Here is a 17,826-nt window from a genome sequence, read left to right as displayed (position 1 = left end):
CATTAAATGAGGATTCAACATTATTTATAGGTCTTTTTATAACTTATTTTCATTTAAATTAGAAACAAATGTTCGTTCTTTTAATAATAATTTCTAATACTATATTTCTAGTATATTTATCTTTTTAAATATTTATATGTTTAATACTTATATTTTTCCTTATGCTAATTTTTTTATTATTTTAATGGTTTTATATGTTTAAATTATTTTATTTTATTTTATTGGTTTTTGACTAATTAATGTTGACATTTATTTTTATTTGATTTTTCCTTTGAATTCAAGAATTTTTGGATTATTTATTTCCTCCATCTATGTCATGATGACGAGTTTGGAACATTGACCCCAAAAATATTGTTTTGATTAATTCGAAGAAGTCATTCTCTTAAAAAATATTCTAGATTATATTAATATTTAATTTTGATATCAGCATGATTTTTCGTTCTTAGGTAATTTCGGTTGAAGGTACATTCTCATTATCTAAAATACAAAAATATATATTAATTTAGGTTGAATATATATTCTATTTTTCTAAATTATAGAAGTAGAGTAGGGTAAAATTAATATTAATTTAGGTTAATCTATATTTGTAAAATATAAAAGGAGATTGTATTGATTACAATATTTATGTTTAGTTTTATTCTACAAAGCATAGAGAAGGATTGAACTTTTAGTGATGTAAACCTCTTTTTGACTCCAAAATTTAATAAAATATTTGCACCTTGAGAGATTTGATCCCTCTCGACACACTTGGAATTAAGATATATATTCGTTGGTTTTATCAAATACCAAGAGGGACAAAATCTCTTGAGATGCAAACTCATTTTTAGTGAAAATTTTGAGAAAATGTCGAAATATGTGATCCCTCTTGATACTTAGTGGATTCGTATTTAAGTTGGACATATGCTTGTTCTTTATAATATTATTTGTATTATATATAAATTTCACATCTCTATCTATACAAATTCTTATTATTAATTTTATTATAATCTTTATAATACATATAACTACATACATGTAAAGGGAATTTTATAGACACGTTTTATTACTATTTTTATTTTATTTTCTAATGTAATTAGCATAGCATAAAGTATATATAAAGAGGGAGTGTGCACATGCTTAGAAAAAGAGTTTATTGTAAGTCTTAGGTTATTAAATGTTTATTAACTAAATATAAGTTTTAATTTTTAAAATGTCATACTTCCAAATATGAATATCCCCTCGATGGAATGACTAAGACATGCCAAGTTGGAGAGTGCATGACCATCATCCCATCAAGCACTCACATATGAGGATGTGGCCATGCACCCTCTCTAATGTCATTAACAAGTCATCATGAAGTTTCTTGGAGGATTGTTTGACATCAGTCCAATTTGGTGTTAGATCCCTCTGGAACTAGTATTCATTTAATGGTTGCAACTGAGTTGAAATTAATATTAGTTATGTTTGTGGGGTATGTATTTCTAGAGCCACCATTGGTTTCATTATCAACCTACAAGCCTCTGTAGAACACTCATAATTTGTAGATGTGGCCATTTGCTCCAAGAACAAGTTAGAGTTTGCACAAGGTAGATGTTAATTCAAGCTACAAGGCCTTGTAATGTATTCAATTATTAGCAATCAAGGGCTATTATATGTCAACTACAATAATTCCATATGATTTTTTCTCTAGGGATACTACTTTCACTGTGTATAGTGGATAATTTTCTACCCTTTGTTGCTTCCTTTATTTATATCTTTCTATCCCATTGCATCCCCTAGGCATCAATTACATTGTTTTCTTGTTTCTTTTTTTCGTGTTAAATCTAAACCCCTCACTTAGACTATTATAGTCAGGTTTGGCTAGGTTTCTCCTTCACTTTGGATAATTTTTTCAAGTAAGGAACAATCCTTCTCCTTTAAGTTCTTCTCTAAATCCATCCTTGAGAAAATCCCTCATCTCCCAAGTTCCTCTCCTCCTTGGCTTCCACTAGCCTTCACTTCCATCTCTTAAGCAAACATTCATATTTCAGTATGTTTGTGTTATCATTGACTTAAGCTTACAATGTATTGTCGATGCAGTCACATCCTACATGGAGTGGCCCACTACATAAAACAAGGCTTTTGAGCCCAATAGAAAGTTTAAACTTCAACACCTTTGTAGTGCGTTGACACTCATTGAATATTCATGAAAAAATAATGGCGGTGAAACATGACATTGTAGGAAACCACAATGTTTGATAGGCATCGAAGTGGCTAGAGAGGTAGCATATTGGGTGCTTAAAACAACACACACTAGACAAAGATACTACTAATACATGTATATTGTTGATATCTACTATCATTTGAAAATTCTATTGGGTACTGTATTGTTGGATTACAATGAGGCCAAGGATGAATTTTTCCTTATGTTCGATGAGTTACAACTTTCCATGAAGAACCAAAAGAAACACTTGAATCAAATTGAACATTGTTTGGGCCTTCCTCCATATCTATGATATGTGCAAGGAAGTAGCAAAGAGCTAATCATAGTGGAAGAACCAAACTCTTCTAATTTTGAATAATGGGTTATATTTAGTTGGTTGGGAGGTTAAACTAGTTAGTTATTTCTCATATTCCTATGTTGACTACACCTACAACCAAGATAGCTGAAACTTATGCCCAAAGAATCACCATTAACTTGGTTCAGTCCATAAGACTAGGTAGACCACAATAACTGGGTGGTCAAAAGAAGAAGTATAAGAAAACTATTTTGAATGAGTGAAAAGAACCATAAGCTCCAAAAGCCAATGTCGGGGCCAAGAAAGAGTGAAAGCTAAAGTTACCATGTAATAATTGTGTTAGGCTCCATATGAAATATCATTGTCCATATTTGGACGAGGTCAATGAGAACAATACTTAGTGAAATCCCACCACACAACCTATTGTGTTGAAAATTCCTTTCCCACCTCAAGAACAATGCCAAATCATAATTGTTGAAAATATTTCACCTCTAAAAGGGGTAAGTGTAGGGAATCCTCCTAGTGGGGATGCACCTGTGACCATTATTTTATCTGAAGAAATGGTAAACTTGACCATGAGAAGAAAAATAAATGCAATAGTCATGGAAACTTGGATGCAAATGTAGATTTAAAAGTGGAAGTAAATATGTGTTCAATAATAGGTGCAAAAATTGGCGCAAATTATGGTGAAACAGAAGTGGATGCAACAACGGACACAAACATGCATGCAAAAAGGATGCAAACTTGGATGTAACAAAAGTAGATGCAAAAGTAGGTGCAAAATGAGATCCAAAACATGATGCAAAATTCAATGCAAAAGGGGACACAAAAACATACAAAATATTCGATAAAAAATGGGACAGAAAAGAGGATTCAAATGTGGATGAAAAAGTAGAAGAAAATGTGGGTGAAATGATATATGCAAAACATGGAATAAATTGTGGGTCAACAAATATGGATGCAAAAGTGAATACAACAAAAGAAACAAATGAAGATGCAAACTCGGATGAAAAAAAAGATGGAAGAAGGGATGCAAAAGTGGATGCAAATGTGGGTGAAATAGTGGACAACAAATTGGATGCAAAAATGAATGCAACAAAAGTAGATGAAAAAGAGAATAGAAAACTCCATGCATAAACCCAACACAAAGGTGGATGCAAACATCGATGCAAAAGTAGAAGAGAACATGGGTTCAAGAGTAGGTCCAAAACATGACACAAATTATGGTAGAACATATTTAGTGGATACAATGATAGATGCAAAAAAAAAAAGCAAACTTCGGTGAAAAAAAAAATGCAAAAAGGGATACAAAAGTAGACGTAAAAAATAGATGCAAAAAAAAAAATCAAACTTCAGTGGAAAAAAAAATGCAAAAAGGGATACAAAAGTAGACGTAAAAATGGGTGCAACATTGGATGAAAAAGTGGATGCAATAGAAGTTGATGCAAAAGTAATGAAAAATGAGACTTAAAACCCGATGCAAAACTTGACACAAAGTGGATAAAAAAAGGGATGAAAACACAGATGCAAAATTTGATGTAAAGATATATGCAAATGACGATGCAAACGTGGATGGAAAATTAGAAGAGAAGGTAGGTGCCAAACTAGGTGAAAATTGCCGCACAACAAAAGTGGATGCAGTGGTGGACATAATAATGGATACAAATCAGGACACAAATATGGATGCAAAACAAGATGCAAAATTTGATGCAACAAAAGTAGATTCAAAACTAGACACAAACCTTGACACAAAACTTGGTGCAAAAGGGGATGCAAAAATGGATGTAAACACTGATGCAAATGAGGATGCAAAAAATGATGCATGTGTAGGAACAAAAAGTGGATGCAATAGAGGATCCAAAAGTAGGCGAAAAAAAATTAGGTGCCAAACTCGACACAAACCTGAAACAAAACCTAGTATGATGGATGATGCGGGACTTGGTGAAACATTTGGTGCAAAACCTCATGCAAGGCATAGTGTAACAACTGGTGCTAAAATTGGTGCAAGGCTTGGTGTAAAAATGGCTGCAAATTTTGCTTCAAATATTGCACCATATTTGATAAATGGATGCATATATCACCAAAAATGGTCTCTAGATGCAAAAAAGGAAGCAAAAGGGGATGCATATGTACATGTTCCAAAGGAGAAAGAATAAATTTGGATAGTAAATATGAAAGGTGCATCTTTATTGTGTATAAGGATGGTTTAAAAGATTATAAGCATTGGAACCCAAAGAAAAGGAATTTTGTGTACATACGAGATGTGGTGTTTAGAGAGGTGAAAGTTGTTATAAAACATGCAGTCCTAGCAAAGGAACCTAAGAAGATAGATTTTGAGCTAAAGGAGGAAGAATCGGACCCTAGAATAGAAGAGGAATTAGAAGATGAAGAGCCACAAAATCAAGGTGTAAGAAGATCAGTCTGATAAAAGAAGAGAGCTACATGAAGAAACCTGAAGGCTTGATGGTGAAGGGTAAGAAAAAACTTGTATGCAAGTTAAAAAAAGTCTTTGTATGGGTTAAAACAGTCACCAAGGATGTGGTACCATAGATTTGATACATTTATATGGGGAGTTGGCTTCATCAAAAGTAAAGCAGATCACTGTGTGTATTTCAAATTGATTGGTGACCATGTTATTTATCTGGTTTTGTATGTGGATGATATGTTGTTGGTTGGGAATAGCAAATAAACTATCCAGGATTTGAACACTCAATTGTCCTCCAAATTTGACATGAAAGATATTGGTGCTACAAACAATATTTTGGGCATGAAAATTAAACGAGATCGGGAAAAGAGGAAGCTCTGGATAAACCAGAGGAAGTATGTCGAGACAATATTCATAGGTTTAATATATACGGTAGTAAACCAGGGAAGGTTCCTATTCTTGTAGGTGTAAAGTTATCTATTGAACAGTTTCCCAAGGCACAAGAAGAGGAAGAGGACATGTCCCGTGTTCCATATGAAAGTGCAGTCAGTAGCTTGATGTATGCAATGGTTTGTACTAGACTAGACATTGCACATGCAGTGGGAGTATTGAGCAGGTTTATGTCAAAACTAGGGAAGGAGCATTGGAAAAGGGTGAAGTGGATTTTTGGGTATTTGCATGGCATTAGTGATTATAGTTTGTGCTACCAAGGAAGACCAGGATTGTACACAGTTTGGAACACCCATGGCTTTATTGATGCAGACTGGGTTGGAGATCTGGATTAGAGAATATCTACAAGTGGATATGTCTTTAACCTATTTCGACGTGCAGTTAGTTGGATGAGTAAGAGACAGTCTGTAGTGGCCCTTTCAACTAAAAAGGCATAGTATATGGCAACCGCTGATGCAAGAGAGGAATCAGTTTGGTTGCACAGATTCTGTTCAAACATGGGGTTAGTACAATGAGCTATAAGGATATACTGTGATGAGAAAAGTGCAATTTTCTTTCCAATGAACCCTGCTTAGCATTCAAAGACAAAGCACATTGATGTTTAGTATCACTTTGTGAGGGATATGGTTGAGGATAAAAGGGTGTTGCTAGTAAAGGTGGACACTTTGAAGAATACTACAGATGCATTAACAAAGTCTATAAGCACTCACAAGTTCTCTTGGTGTAGAGAAACAATGGGTGATTTAGGGTTGGACCAATGAATAAGCTCTCTTTTGGCCCAGTATCAAAATAAAACAACAAGTGGGAGGATATTGGGTGTGCGTTATATTCTTTCCATGACTACCTCACGGGTGGGTGCGCATTAACCCCCCTTGTATGTTGTTTCGGGCGCAACAGGGGGGTATATAGGGGGCGGCAGCACCCTTGCAAGGGTAGCACCCCAAGAATTTTTTTGGACCCTATATTAGGTGGGCAGACCTACCTATGGTTTTGTACATGGATTTCACACATGGTTTTGGGGATGAAGGTTTTCGGTCCTTGGTATTTTGTAGATCTGGTAAAGGGAACTACAAATTGTGTTCTAATCCAGGGTTAATGGATTGTGGTTTATGGATGTTTCAAAATGTATATATATGTATTGTAACATTGAAAGGAATATAATAAAAGTTCAATCTAGTAGTCCCGATTTTTGGATCTAGTGGAAAATCTATGTGTACATATGTTTTATTTTTTACGCTCTCGCTATTGTTTATTTTCAGTTCTTTTAGAATTCGTATGCAGGTAATTTTTGTATGGGGTTAAAAGCTAGACAATCCCACATGGGACACAGGGAACCAAATCCTCTAATTGATATTGAGCATCGAGAATCTCTTTCAGTTCCTTAGTCTCCGAGGATGCTCCTCTTCTTTTTATTTATTTTATAGTTTCAATTTCTATGTCTATCTGACCATTTCGACATGACCAAAAAATGTTTTTCAATTGTAATGAATTTATAAATATATGATATAAAATTGACAACATTTCTTTGAGATGGAAAAAAAAAAAAATTGTTTTGGTGTTTTTTCATAAATAAGCATTGTAGTAGTTTTAACATTTGTAGTACAAAAAAAGTTGTGCTTCATAAGATAGGAAAACCCATGAGGAAAGTCATAGCCTGAAATCTCTGGTACTACCCTTCCCCTATCCCTTGCATACAATGCTTCCCCTTCCCATTGCATACAATGCTTAGGTAGGGACTTGTTGCTCAACATCAAGAATTATATGTGAGTTTGACACTTTTGCTATAGTGGCATCCAATAAGCTTATCAGTCAATTATTGAAATTGTCAAGTTGGTTTTGTGTGATAAGATGAGACCAAACCAGGAAAGCAAGCACAACAACTTGTCTTTTCAATTATGTTTCTTGTCGAACCGTAGATGCAATGGGGACTTGGAAAAACCAAATGCTAGATTTAGTAGAGAAATGAATGATAATTGGTGAAATATGGTGTCCAAAAACATGGTTTCCAAAAACATGACTGTCATGCAGCAGATATGGGGAATTCTTATAGCAATTCCATTTTCATCCCCTTAATAGATTTGTATAGTGTGCTCAAGTGGTGACCCCTATAGTGGAAGATCCAATTTAGTGAGTTGTGTGCCAATAGTATAGCCAGGATGATTAATGCAATGCAAACATAAAAGTGGAACACACTGAAAACTGAGCCTTGTTGTTGTTATTCTTACTTTAGTGGATTTCTATTAGGGACTTTTTTTTTAATATCTTTAGGCTTAGGCCTTTTGTATTGTGGTTTGATTTGTTAATATAATTTTTCCTACACTGCGGAAAAAAGAGCAGTTATCAAAAAATAGTCTAGGTGGATAGAAAACAACAAAATAAACTGCACCCTTGCCTTGAGTGGGATCAAGGGATTTTTTCAAAATTATTTTTGGAATGTTTAAGAAATATTTCCATTTTCTTGCCTCATAATCTCTAGAAATTTGGGCTTTTATTGTCTGGTTTCCCTTTTGATGGGGAATTCTTTGTTTTTTTTTACAAGACTTCCATTGGCTTTCCAGTTTAGGATTTTAAGTTACACCTTATCTGTAGTGCTCTTCTTTGTCTCATTTTCCCTCTTCCAAGGGTCAACTAGATTTCTTCCTTCTCCTTTTCCTTTCTGAAATTCATCCTTGGTTGAAACTGGAGTGTTCCCTAGAATTCTTATCTTAAACTTGTGTACCAACTTGAAACAAGAAGATACATGGCCTGCTTCCTGGAAAAATTAGCACTTGAATTTCTGATTTTGGAAAACTTGCACTTGAATTTATGATGTTAGAAATCTAGCAACTGCATCCTTCTATTTTTTCTGCTACCTCCAATATTACCTTGTCTAGCAGAGGTTTTCTTGTGTCTATTTCTAGTATCTACACATAACCTCACATATATTTAGAATATATTGTATTTTCTCTACTTTCATCAATAGCTAAATAATATTCCCTCAACAATGCTTATTGGATTTGTCTCCTCCATTCTATAGATAAATTGGTATTTTCAAAATCTCATTCATATAGTAGTGAACATGGTTGTAGTGAAAAGATCAAAATTCAAGAACTAAATCTTTCATATAAGTTTTTCCCCAAAATGGAGGCCCTTCCATGATTTCTTTCTTATCCTTAAGATTTATGAAGTAGATAACATAATATCCCCAAGCATGAAGAATAATTGTAAAGTACTCAGTGCTGTAAAGTGTTATCCACCATTATATTACAGCTACAAACAAATAAGATAATTGAACTTGTAGATCAAAGTGTCTTCTTTTTAACCCTTCAAAGCATTGATAAATTTCTCTTTGTTCTAAGACAAAACTGGTTCTTCCTTGAAGTTTTCAATGAAGACACCCCCTCCATAGAGGTTTACATCATTCATATATCATGAATGAACTTTCATTGAATGAAAAAGAATCCTTATGTGTCCCAATTCCATCAATTGTTGAAGTTCTCTTTTGAGTGACTAGGTCCAATTTTAAAGGGGGGAGAAACCTAGTCTGTAGAAGAACATGGCTTGAAGATCTCCTTTTCATGAAAAGGACACATGGGAAACTTGGGAATTTTTAGTGTGGGAATTAGAACCACTTGAAATACCTTCTCTATGACTTAGAGAAAAAAATATCCTTTGAAAATCTCGAGGACATCATTTGAGAGCTGCTTTCTTTTAAACTAGAGCCTAATCCCTCACATAGTCATTGGCCCTCGAATAGTAATTGGAAATTTGAATTAGAAACGTGAAAATACCTTTGTTTGAAACAAACAGTTCGATGTCATCAACTAATTTGAAAACACCCTGCTGATGGAAATCTCAATAGAACATGGAATCTAAAGTCTACTTCTATGGTCATCTGTCTTCAATCCGTTTCATCTAGTTTGACATGAGGTTGGTATATTGGTTTACTCCTACACTTGCTTGCAATATTAGTCATTGCTTCTTTTATAATTCTGGCCTCCCTTTTGAGTTTGAGAGCTAGACATAGAATCTTTTGGTTTAACATGAGGTAGGTATATTGGTTTACTCTTGAAATTGCTTTCAATATTAGTCACTGCGTCTTTTATAATTGAAAGCTCTATTTTTTAGTTTGAGAGCTAGACATAGAATCTTCAATGCTAGAACTAAGTTGCACCAAAATAAACATCAAAGAATTCTTGGTATTCACCCATTTGTGTCACGGGTTAAAAATCAGGGAACATGATGGAGTAAAGGTGCTCAGCTCCATTGGCATAATTAAATGGGCTAGCACTGTATCCTTCATTCTAATATGCCTTCTACAATCAGATTAAAATTCAATCTTCAAGCAACTTTCATATGGCTATCTGTTGTTGCCGGAAAACAACAAAAGAAAAATGTTTCAACATAGTCCTTGATGGTGTTTGTATGCTTGTACAGGGGGTTGTGGCTTCTATATAAAATACAAGCATAAATTTACCACTGTGTGGATCCCATATGATGCATTACTTCCAACCCCATGAAAGGCCTCAATCTCTAATAAAATACCTCTGTTTATGTGCAAAAATAATACCTCTAAATCATTATTAATATCAACCAATGCTCTTCTCTTAGACACTTTTTTATTATTGACCTTCCCTTCCAAAATGACAGAAGGAAAATGTTGTTGAAGCCCCCACTACAACACATAAGCTACTGCGCCTGTGGAAGTCGAAGAGAAAAATATACTCCAAATTTTAGTCTACTTATAGATGTAATATTACTTTGTACTCTATTTTATTCAACTACTAGTTGGTCAGATGTTAATGGTATTTTTGGAAAAAAATCTGTTCATAGATCTTCATACAGATGACAGTGACAAGCTTAGCATAAATGGGTTGCGGTCTATCCTTCTTCAAATGGGAGTCGAGATCGGTGTTCCTCCCTTCACAGTTACCCCTGAAGGTGATTCTCTTCTGACAAACATTTTAAAGAAGCACAGGGTAGAAGCGATGAAAGAATTAGCGCAGGCTCAGTTTGCTCAATTACTCCAAGGTGTCTTTCAAGATCTGCCTGATTCCTGGCTTTAAAGCCCATTGTTATCCAAGATATTAAGGTCTTCAATGGATTACAACTGAGAAAGTCTCAATGGCTTGCAACTGAGAAAGTTTCTGGCAGATGAAAAACTTTTGGAGGAACTGAAAAATCATATGTTCCAGCAGTTGGATGTGAATAAAGATGGTAAAGTTAGCAAATCAGAGCTGCAGTCTTTTAGAAGCCAATGAAACAGTTGAGTTGCTCTATGATCAGATCTTTCTGAGTGTCGATGAAGACCATAATGGCCAACTAGAACATAATGTGTTTCAGGCACTTGTTAAGGGTATAGTGTTGACGCTCGCTGAGTAACTTACTGTAAATCCCATATTTCGTGATCTAGAAGCTGCTGATTAGAAATTTTTTTAGATAATGCAATTGTCTTGTTTTGGGATTCTTTTTTCAATCAACGCAGTGTTAAGATTATTTATAGTTATTTCTACATTTGATTCAACATGGATGCCATCTGTGGAAAAATTTAGAATTGAACATGTCAACCTGACCCGACTTGGTCATACCGAGTAAAATTTGTATCACGCCACTAAAATTGGTATTGTTTTCAATTGTGGATTTTATTTTATATCGTCTTCAGTTGACCTCGACAGGGACTTGCTGCTTAGCATCCCTTCTTGTTTACATGAGAAATTGCTTTATTTTGTATTTTTTAAGTTAGAAATTGCGGAAGGGGACCAGGTCTGTCTTGGATTTAAGGATTTATTGAGATTGTGGCATTGTTTTGTGTTTTGTGATATTGTTGGGATTGTGAAATTACCATATATTTATTTATGAGATTGTTATTTGAAGTTTGTAGTTTGTGTGGTAAGAGATATGTACTTTGTGTTGGTAAGAGTTACTGTGATAGTATTTGGTTTTTTTTTCTATCTAAATTTTTGTAATAGAATATATAGTTTTGTATTTTATTGGTGGTTGTTACTATTTTATATATATATATATATTAGTTATTAATTTTTTTATATTTAAAAATAGATTGAAAAAAGAATAAGATTATTGTTTGGATGATTTAGATTTGGGGGTTTTGAAATGATTGGAATTATTGTTAATATAGATTTATTCTAATTACGAATCTATTAAGATTCAAGAGAGATGAAATTGTATTATATGTAAATCTCTTTTTAAAATGAAAAAATATGAAAAAAAAGTTATGTGCTAATAGATTAAATGTTTCTTTAGTGCTTGATAAATCTAGGATTAAGATGCATTTATAGTGGTTTTCTATTTTTCTATATAGAGCAAGTGTAATTTTTCATTGTTTAAATTGTATCTTTTAGTAATTTATTATTATTATTATAAAAAATTGAATGAGTTACACATTTTCTTATTAACTAAACTATTTTACCTTTAATTACTTTTTCCTTTTTAGAATTTAACTATTTTACTAAGGTCAAAAATTAACACACATTTTCTCTCTATAAACATTATTCATAACCATATTTATAAGGAAAATAGAATATTTTTTTCTTAATTTTAATTATATTATTTAATATAGATATCCAAATACTTTATTTATAATTCCAATAAGGAAAGTGAAAAAATTTTATCACATATTTTCATATTGGAGTGTAATACTCACAACTAAGTGAACACAATTAGAATGTGGTTATTAAGATTTGTTAATGCTTTTAATTAAATGTAAGAAATTATGTATAATCATTTATGTGGATACTGCTTTTTTATTTAAAGTACTTTTTTAGGGAGATTACAATGAACATTTTTTTTATTAAAAGAATTTTTTTAAAGGGACATGTGTCAATTAGGAGATGAGAATGGATATAATTACACAATGCCCTCATATTGTGTTGTAGAATGAGCATCTAGCCTCACTGATTTAGATTTCCATTTGGAATGAATGGAGTGCACCATCCTAATTATTTGTGTTTGTTTCAAAAACATTAAATTAGAATAAGCTTCTTTTAATATTTTTAGAAGTATAAAAAATTTAAATAATATAATAATAGGTAAATAATTAATTTTCAAATTAAAGTGTAAATTGAAAATTGATCTTTTTAAGAAATCATTTAATAAGTTATGGCAATTGAAGATGTGTTATCTTTTTTGCTCAAGTACCTCCACATTGTATATTGTGCTACACACAGCGAGGACTCAAAGGCAGAACAAACACCCTCTATTCGAATAGGTCATTAGGTCAGTGAAGCCCCTCCCCAAAAAAATTATGGAAAATTCTTACTTAGAAGGTTTGCAAGGGAGCTTTCTAACCCTATATAGGGGTTTCACCGTAGAGCTCCCAAAAAATTTATGGCAAAGTTTTATGGCTATTTTTGATATCTTTTCGAACATAGTTTTACTTTTAGTGGCTTCACAACACATAATTATTTAGCCCATGGTTTTGTAGTTTTTATTAAGAAAATACAATTCTATTCTAATCTAGGTTAAATGGAATGGTACTTATGGATGTCATAGAATGATGATGATGATGATGATGATGATCTAATTTTAAAGTCACAACCAAGCGAGAAACCAAATTGGTGTATGAGAACCCCTTGATTGTGGGAAGGGACCCACCTCTACATTGTGATTTGACTGCAAAAGTGTATGAATGTGTATATATTCTACCTTCCACTAGATTTTAACTTGTGACAATAAATACATTGAAAAATATTTCTAGTCTAACTTTTCGAGGGTAAAATATTTGTGTTAATGTGTGTGTTCACCATTTCATCTTTTTTGTTTGATTAAGAATCTATTTGCAGTAATTAACTAAGTATAGTTAGAGCCTACATTTAGTATTAAAGCGCATTTATCCCAAACTCTCTAGCAATAGCGGCCTTCGTATATCACTAATAATGGATTCACTATTGATTACTTGGCTATGAGATGTGGTTTTAGATATGAGAATAGAACCAATAGAGTATAGGTCAAGAGATCAATTTCCACAGAAACAAGTGTATGTCAGCTAGTCCACTTGGTCCTATTTAGAAGTTGTAGAACAATCCTTTCTATCAAAATAAAAATATCCAATAACCATTTTGTCTATGAAAAAATTTCCAATAATGCTTCACATGGCCCCACATGGAGGTTGGCGACTTTGGTTTGGAAAATCCTTGGAGAATGGCCAAGCGAAGTGTAATAATCTCAAGTTTCAAGACTCAATTCCTTCAATGGTTTTCAAGCATTGACTAAGGACTACATCATTTGATAAAAAATGGACATCGAGGTATTTGACCTAGGAGGCTACAATCCCACGTAGGAACCATACACCATCATCTCACACACTGCACACACAAAGTACATGTATTAACCTCATCCCCAACAACATTGGATCGAATCTTGATTGATGACACATATAGGTTTCTTCGTTTCCATTTCTAAAACCCTATGTCAACTAAGATGCCTATGAACACAGTTTCCATTTTGAGACATGCATTTTTCAAGGAGACAAGAGTATGGTCGGATTTGTCCGTAAGATGATTTAAATTTTACATAGGACACCGAGTAGGCGGGTAGTCATCATTGCCACAAGAGGGTGGAAGATTAGAAGAATGCACAAATTTTGTTGAAATTGTGGTAGATCCTATTGACCTATGTGATATATCTTGTGTCAAATTATGTATATTGAGCTCCTATTTAAATGGGAATCCAATAATTGAAATTATTATGTACAAGATGTTCAAAGTTGTTGTGAATTGAAAAAAAATGATGGGAATTTTGGAACACATGTCATAGATGTTCCAATGACTATATTAGAATCTCCTTGGTTCCAAATGAGAGATATAAAGGACTATACTTGCCTATCCAAGTGGTGAAAATGTTCAATCTAGGGCTATGATGTTGAGTTTTAGGCATTAGTGGTTTGTGCCCTCAGTATATGTGGGGCACCTTCAATGGTATCTATGATGTAGTTGCATTGTGTTGTAATTCGGCATGATCAGTGAAGTGTGTTCAATAGTTTCTTTGGAAAGGTAATTCGGTATGGTTGAAATCCTCATGAGATTGTTGGCAAGATTAGATCTGAATATGGAAATGAACAGTTGGAGCATAGATAAATGATCTGAAAATATACTATGGAGACCCATTGTGATGGTGATGGTAAGGGATGTGCTAAAGTAGTGGTTAGAGAATTATAAAGGGAAATTAAATAATTATTGTAATGGAATTGAATATTTGTAATTGTGCATAAATGGGTATACAAATGTAATATTTTGTTAGGCATGTGTATCCCTAATAGTCTATCAATATAATATATATATATATATATAGATATAGATATATATATATATATATATATATATATATATATATATAGATGTAAGTGAAAAGGAAGGACATGTAAGATTCTTAAACACTGTAGATATAAAAATTAAGGGCACTAGGACCTGGAGATGAGTGGTGTTTGATATTCTCGCTAGTTTAGCTAAATTTTATCAACAGAAACCTTAAGTCACATTTAAAGGGGGAAGGTTAGGTTAAACTTGACATGGTAAAAGAGTCAAATTTGTTACATAGATAATCATGGATTTGAGAAAATACTTTCGGATTTCTGTGATTTCATGACCATACGTTGCATGTAATGAATCTTTTAAAATGCTTGGGGTTACTCCATTGAAATGGGCCAAGGAGGTGAGTACGGAAGGATCATATGACTGACTTGTCCAAGTTCTTCTAAGGGACAAATAGATTTGTTAACTATTTTTTCCCTATTTGTGTTTTCCATGCTCCTAATTAAAATTTGTATTTCTTCACTTTTCCTTCTTCATTAAGCTTCCAATAGATTTATTTTATCTATTTTCTTTCTTTTGATTTTGATGTAAAACATATGGACACAAATACAACATTCCTAAATGGCAATATAGAAGAAGAAAACAATATGAGGAATCCAGAAAGATTTGGGGTGAAGGAAGTGAAAGAGATGACATGCAGGTTAAAAAATTCTCTTTATGGGTTAAATAAACCACCAAGGACATAAAAAATTCAATAATTATATATTAGGTCTTGTTTTCACAAGGAAAAATGTGAATCACTATGTGTATTTCAATCTATTTGGTGATAATGTTATATGTTTGGTCTTATATGTGGATGATATGTTGTTAATTAGAAATGATAGGGAAATCATCCATGAAGTATAAAATTAGTTCTACTCTAAATTTTACAGCAAGGATCTTCGTGGTTGAAATTTCATTTTGGACATGGAAATTTAAAGTGATTGGAAAAATAAGAAGATTGAGTTAAATGAGAGGAAATAGTTTGAGAAAATATTGCAAAAGTTTAATATCTAGGAATATAAACCAGTAAATGTACCCATTATTATAGGTGTGAAGTTATTTTCAAAACAATGTCTGAAGACACATTAAGAGGAAGATGACATATTCCCTATTCTATATGCTAATGTAGTTGGAAGTTTGACGTATAAAATGGATTGTACTAGAAAAAAAATATCGCATGTTGTGGGAGTATTGAACATGTATATTTCAAAAGTAGGGATGGAACATTGGACAAAAATAAAGAGCCTTTTTAGGTATTCGTGGCACCACCAGTTATGGATTGTGCTTCCAAAGAAGACAAAGATTTGATATAATGCTCAATATGCATGACCTTTGATGATGAAGATTGGATTAGAAATAGAGATCAAAAAAGATATATAAGTGGGTATGTGCATAACATATTTGGAGGAGAAATATGTTGGACGAGAAAAATATTGTTAATAGTGGCACTCTTAATTACAAATTTTGATCCAGGATGTCTAAGGATTGAAACTAAATATTGACAATAGAATATGTCACATACATATAAAAAATAGTGTAAAGGAAATACTAATATGAAAAGATCTTAATTTATTTTATTGAAAGGTGAAAATATCAAAAACTACATCATGAGAAAATTCATGGCTTTTACCAAGTTGAAAGCTCGTATTTATATTATTTATGGGTGTCTTTTCACTTAAGAATGATATACTTGCATTATTTATTTTAATATTTAATACCAGAGGTGCATATTACGTGTGGATACCATGGTTAAATTCCATGGTGAATGTGATGGATGAATACTAGGAGAAATTACCATGGATGAATACTATGGTTTGTCAAAATCATGGGCTTTTAACTAACGAAGGGAAAAAATAGAAAATTAATCATATTGATGTGAAAAAAAAAGTGGATGACTACCAATTTCCACTCAAATAATATTACAAGAGCTAAGAATTAGTTGAAGTATCTCATAGTTGTCAAACCTAATAAAAATTAAAGATTAACCATGTTCATTCAATGAAAATGGTGGATAACCACCAATTTCAACTATGATAATCCCACCCCCTCCCGCCATTTACAAATAAATGGTCCCCATTATGTCAGGTTCCTTCATCAAATCGATAGAATTTTGTTGAATTTGACTCATGGTGAGCTGCTTTCCTTCATGAAGAAGATTTCCCACTTTGACAACCTGGTAAATTTGTATGTTTTATTGATAGATATCTTTCACCCTGGTATACATGATTTGATCCACTATAGCATGAAACCTGTGTGGAACACAATGGACACAATGTTCATGCCTTTAATTAGAATTAGATTTTTGCAAAACCTCATGAACTAGTTACTTTAGGAGTTGGATTCATTCAACAATATTCATTGTTTGATCTACAATGGACCGAGCACGAGAGTACTATTTTGGTGAAGATTCATTCAAGAGAGTGATATATATAAGAGTAGCGAGTTTGACCTTTGAATAATTGTAAAAATATTTTTAGAGATCTTTGTTAAAGACATGCTAAGAATATGGAAGGTTTTCATCTCATGTATGTGGATGTGTTGACCTAGATGTGTAAAGGAACCTTTGTAAGTAACGTGTATAGACTCTTCTACAAATTTTTCCACATGTTTATGTTCTGTAGACAGAAATTATGCTAAAGTTTTGGTGGTCATAGTGACCTTTTGTTTTACATCAACCATGAAGAGGAAAAATTCGAATGTATGTGACACTACCTTTCAGAATGTTTTTGCTAAGATCAATAAAATAGAAGTAGTTACCATAGATTCCTTATAGGGCTGACATCATAAGGTAATAATGACATCACATTGATGGATCTTGCAGATAGCATGGTTTTTCCACATATATGATCGTACTAGAGGAAGATCACAAAGTTCGAATAGGGAAATATCACACAATACCTCATTTTTTAAGTCCTTAATGCCATAGAACATGCAACATTGCCTGTTGACATTGATGTCTCATTCATGGCATAAAAAACCAATGGTGTGTTGTTGGATGAGTGGAATTGTTGAAAACTTTAATCACTTAATGACCTTGGTTGAGATCATGTTCTTCTAGCTACCACTATCAACAATAAAATGTAATGGGGTCCCAATGACCCACATCTGCAAATGAAAGAGGTGCACTATCTCCTTTGACTACTTTGAGTCATTTAGTTGGTTCTTCATCATCTCTATGGTAGCACTA

At 33.0% G+C, this 17,826-nt stretch overlaps 1 pseudogene; it reads left to right on the top strand.

The window, feature by feature from the left end:
* Positions 1-10,133: 10,133 nt before the first annotated feature.
* Positions 10,134-10,758, top strand: LOC149155196 (uncharacterized; annotated as a pseudogene).
* The last annotated feature ends 7,068 nt before the right edge of the window (positions 10,759-17,826 follow it).

Source organism: Pinus tabuliformis, chromosome 9 (assembly GCF_031772625.1).
Source record: "Pinus tabuliformis cultivar Carrire ecotype Pingquan chromosome 9, CPIR1, whole genome shotgun sequence".
NCBI lineage: Eukaryota > Viridiplantae > Streptophyta > Pinopsida > Pinales > Pinaceae > Pinus > Pinus tabuliformis.
The sequence above is the reverse complement of the archived record's forward strand: the minus strand, read 5'-3'. Positions and strand labels throughout refer to the sequence as shown.